Source organism: Schistocerca serialis, unplaced genomic scaffold (genome assembly GCF_023864345.2).
Source record: "Schistocerca serialis cubense isolate TAMUIC-IGC-003099 unplaced genomic scaffold, iqSchSeri2.2 HiC_scaffold_1242, whole genome shotgun sequence".
Lineage (NCBI taxonomy): Eukaryota > Metazoa > Arthropoda > Insecta > Orthoptera > Acrididae > Schistocerca > Schistocerca serialis.
Genome location: NW_026047450.1, coordinates 62,501 through 67,500, shown reverse-complemented (window position 1 = coordinate 67,500; position 5,000 = coordinate 62,501). Strand labels below are relative to the sequence as shown.

At 51.9% G+C, this 5,000-nt stretch overlaps 1 non-coding gene across 1 annotated transcript in view; it reads right to left on the bottom strand.

The window, feature by feature from the left end:
• Nucleotides 1-1,520, bottom strand: part of LOC126436725 (small subunit ribosomal RNA) — a 1,909-nt gene extending 389 nt beyond the window's left edge. Inside the window, exon 1 of the ribosomal RNA XR_007580871.1 lies at nucleotides 1-1,520. This exon is cut by the window's left edge and continues 389 nt beyond it. This is a non-coding gene — a ribosomal RNA (small subunit ribosomal RNA).
• Between the last annotated feature and the right edge of the window lie 3,480 nt (nucleotides 1,521-5,000).

The window sequence follows — 5,000 nt, the reverse complement described above, 5'->3', positions numbered from 1 at the left end:
CTCGTGCGGCTAGAAGCCGCCTGTCCCTCTAAGAAGAAAAGTAATCGCTGACAGCACGAAGGATGTCACGCGACTAGTTAGCAGGCTAGAGTCTCGTTCGTTATCGGAATTAACCAGACAAATCGCTCCACCAACTAAGAACGGCCATGCACCACCACCCACCGAATCAAGAAAGAGCTATCAATCTGTCAATCCTTCCGGTGTCCGGGCCTGGTGAGGTTTCCCGTGTTGAGTCAAATTAAGCCGCAGGCTCCACTCCTGGTGGTGCCCTTCCGTCAATTCCTTTAAGTTTCAGCTTTGCAACCATACTTCCCCCGGAACCCAAAAGCTTTGGTTTCCCGGAGGCTGCCCGCCGAGTCATCGGAGGAACTGCGGCGGATCGCTGGCTGGCATCGTTTATGGTTAGAACTAGGGCGGTATCTGATCGCCTTCGAACCTCTAACTTTCGTTCTTGATTAATGAAAACATACTTGGCAAATGCTTTCGCTTCTGTTCGTCTTGCGACGATCCAAGAATTTCACCTCTAACGTCGCAATACGAATGCCCCCGCCTGTCCCTATTAATCATTACCTCGGGTTCCGAAAACCAACAAAATAGAACCGAGGTCCTATTCCATTATTCCATGCACACAGTATTCAGGCGGGCTTGCCTGCTTTAAGCACTCTAATTTGTTCAAAGTAAACGTGCCGGCCCACTGAGACACTCAATAAAGAGCACCCTGGTAGGATTTCAACGGGGTCCGCCTCGGGACGCACGAGCACGCACGAGGCGGTCGCACGCCTTCGGCTCGCCCCACCGGCAGGACGTCCCACGATACATGCCAGTTAAACACCGACGGGCGGTGAACCAACAGCGTGGGACACAAATCCAACTACGAGCTTTTTAACCGCAACAACTTTAATATACGCTATTGGAGCTGGAATTACCGCGGCTGCTGGCACCAGACTTGCCCTCCAATAGATACTCGTTAAAGGATTTAAAGTGTACTCATTCCGATTACGGGGCCTCGGATGAGTCCCGTATCGTTATTTTTCGTCACTACCTCCCCGTGCCGGGAGTGGGTAATTTGCGCGCCTGCTGCCTTCCTTGGATGTGGTAGCCGTTTCTCAGGCTCCCTCTCCGGAATCGAACCCTGATTCCCCGTTACCCGTTACAACCATGGTAGGCGCAGAACCTACCATCGACAGTTGATAAGGCAGACATTTGAAAGATGCGTCGCCGGTACGAGGACCGTGCGATCAGCCCAAAGTTATTCAGAGTCACCAAGGCAAACGGACCGGACGAGCCGACCGATTGGTTTTGATCTAATAAAAGCGTCCCTTCCATCTCTGGTCGGGACTCTGTTTGCATGTATTAGCTCTAGAATTACCACAGTTATCCAAGTAACGTGGGTACGATCTAAGGAACCATAACTGATTTAATGAGCCATTCGCGGTTTCACCTTAATGCGGCTTGTACTGAGACATGCATGGCTTAATCTTTGAGACAAGCATATGACTACTGGCAGGATCAACCAGGGAGCTGCGTCAACTAGAGCTGAGCAGCCGGCCGCCCGGGAGTGTGTCCCGGGGGCCCGCGCGAACACGCAAGCGTCCGCTCAATTATTCTGCAAACAGGAGGAGGCTGAGCTCCCCTGCACAACACACCTCGAAACCCTCTCAGGTCCCGGCGGCGCGCAGCGCCGTCCTAAGTACTTGGTCGGGTTCGAGAGAGGCGCAATCGCCCGGAGTTAGGCGAGTAGACGCTTTAGGTGCGACCACCCGTGCTCCCAACTGAGCTTGCCGCTGCCGACAGAGGCCCGGGAGCGTGCTGTCGTGGCATTGCCGGCGGGAGACAACACGCGCCACCTACGGTGACCGGCAGCTCCAACGCCAGCGCCACAGAAGGACAAAAGCCCCACTTGGGTGCCGAAGCGAACTCTCCCAGCACAGCGCACGCGCCAACACGTCCGCACAGCTGCGATACAAACCACCTGCGAGAACCGCTGGGGCGACCGAGCAGCAGACGGCGTCGCGGCGCCGAGCGCCGAGCGGCGGCGCATCCTCAGCGCACACAGTCCTCAATCGGACCAGCACACTGCAGATGGCCACCGCGCTTCGCACCGGGCCCGCGAGGACCTACTTTGGCCGCAAGGCGCCGCGAGCAGGGGGCGCCGGCGCGCAGCTGCGCCGCCTGCCGCGTCCGTCGGCCGGCGCGCCTGCCACTGGCCGCCCCCACCAGCCGGCTGTAGCGCGTGCGCCCACGCACCGCGCTGCCAGCACGCCGGGCGGCCCCCCCTCACCGGCCGGGGACGGTCCCACCCAGCCACCGCCGCGTATCGCCTCACACCCAGATCCCCTTTCACGTTCGTGGGCATGGTGGGTCCCCTTTCACGTTCGTGGGCATGGTGGGTATCCCTGAAACAACCGGTTAATAGCTCGACCGATCGTCGCCAACACTGATTCACCTCTAGCGAGAACAACCGCACCACAACGGGTTACCTGTTGTTCATTTGCGTAACGTCACCAGCAAACGTAGACGTCCATCGCCATTTGCAACGAGTATTGCATGCCTGTGTCAGGTGTCACAACACACTACGTCTGCCCACATAGACGCAACAACATGTGCACGCCTCGAGAACACGTGGAAGGTAGCCCCCGTACGTATGCGGTGTCCATTGCGCGAACGACTGTCAGCCGGCCTCTGCAGGATGTCGCAGATGTGGAACGCGGTGCAACATGCTATCACGGTGTGTGAGAAGAGACGACTACGTCCGAATACACGCTCCACCACATCAACAGACTGCTCATGCTGATCGCCATCCAGGGCGTCCGTTCCTCCCACACGTCTGAATGGCGTACCACACTGCAATCCAGCTCTTATAGGGAGACGACACGTAGCTGCGTGCACAATATTTGGACTGTATGGTCTGCCGTTGCTAGGCGCAGTCGTCGTACGGTCACACATGTGCCACGATGTATCATTCAGTACATACGGACCAATGTGCAGTACAGTTTGTGGGTTTTGCGTACATCGGCGGACAGGTGACAGGCCGTACCACAACGTAGGCTGAGTACGTCGGCATGCGAAGGGCATTGAACATGCAAACTTCTCAACGACCAGCTTGCGAAGGCAGGGGGGAAGGGGGGGGGGGGCATGTACGTCCTGCTGCTATCCACATTAGAGTGTATAGCAGGAGCATGTGGAAAGTCAGCAACACCTGCAAGGTGTTTAACATGACGCGATACACAGGGGACCGGGCAGTGCGAATAGCGAACTATATTGCGAGGGTTGCGGTTAGGCAACACTACACTAATTTAACGAGTTGCATAACAATTACAGAGCAGGTTCAGCGACAACGTGCGTCAGGTTAAGGCGCAATATAGGTTATGTTGAGGCGCAATATAGGTTAGGTTGAGGCGCAATATAGGTTAGGTTAAGGCACAACATGGGTTACGTTAAAGCGCAAATTAGGTTATGTTAAGGCACAACATGGGTTACGTTAAGGCACAACATGGGTTACGTTAAGGCACAACATGGGTTACGTTAAGGCACAACATGGGTTACGTTAAGGCACAAATTAGGTTACGTTAAGGCACAAATTAGGTTACGTTAAGGCACAAATTAGGTTACGTTAAGGCACAAATTAGGTTACGTTAAGGCACAAATTAGGTTACGTTAAGGCACAAATTAGGTTACGTTAAGGCACAACATGGGTTACGTTAAGGCACAACATGGGTTACGTTAAGGCACAACATGGGTTACGTTAAGGCACAACATGGGTTACGTTAAGGCACAACATGGGTTACGTTAAGGCACAAATTGGGTTACGTTAAGGCACAAATTGGGTTACGTTAAGGCACAAATTGGGTTACGTTAAGGCACAAATTGGGTTACGTTAAGGCACAAATTGGGTTACGTTAAGGCACAAATTGGGTTACGTTAAGGCACAAATTGGGTTACGTTAAGGCACAAATTGGGTTACGTTAAGGCACAAATTGGGTTACGTTAAGGCACAACATGGGTTACGTTAAGGCACAAATTGGGTTACGTTAAGGCACAACATGGGTTACGTTAAGGTACAACATGGGTTAGGTTAAGGTACAATATGGGTTAGGTTAAGGTACAATATGGGTTAGGTTAAGGTACAATATGGGTTAGGTTAAGGTACAATATGGGTTAGGTTAAGGTACAATATGGGTTAGGTTAAGGTACAATATGGGTTAGGTTAAGGCACAATATGGGTTAGGTTAAGGCACAACATGGGTTAGGTTAAGGCACAACATGGGTTAGGTTAAGGCACAACATGGGTTAGGTTAAGGCACAACATGGGTTAGGTTAAGGCACAACATGGGTTAGGTTAAGGCACAACATGGGTTAGGTTAAGGCACAACATGGGTTAGGTTAAGGCACAACATGGGTTAGGTTAAGGCACAACATGGGTTAGGTTAAGGCACAACATGGGTTAGGTTAAGGCACAACATGGGTTAGGTTAAGGCACAACATGGGTTAGGTTAAGGCACAACATGGGTTAGGTTAAGGCACAACGTAGGTTAGGTTAAGGTACAACGTAGGTTAGGTTAAGGTACAACGTAGGTTAGGTTAAGGTACAACGTAGGTTAGGTTAAGGTACAACGTAGGTTAGGTTAAGGTACAACGTAGGTTAGGTTAAGGTACAACGTAGGTTAGGTTAAGGTACAACGTAGGTTAGGTTAAGGTACAACGTAGGTTAGGTTAAGGTACAACGTAGGTTAGGTTAAGGTACAACGTAGGTTAGGTTAAGGTACAACGTAGGTTAGGTTAAGGTACAACGTAGGTTAGGTTAAGGTACAACGTAGGTTAGGTTAAGGCGCAATGTCGGTTAGGTTAAGGTACGATATAGCTTAAGTTAAGGTACAATATAGCTTAGGTTAAGGTACACATTGTTGTAGGGAAAGGTGTATTTGGGGGGGGGGGCGGCAGGTTCGTTGATAGTGATTATCGTAAGTGCATGCCTGCGGGATCATCCGATTTGTCACGTC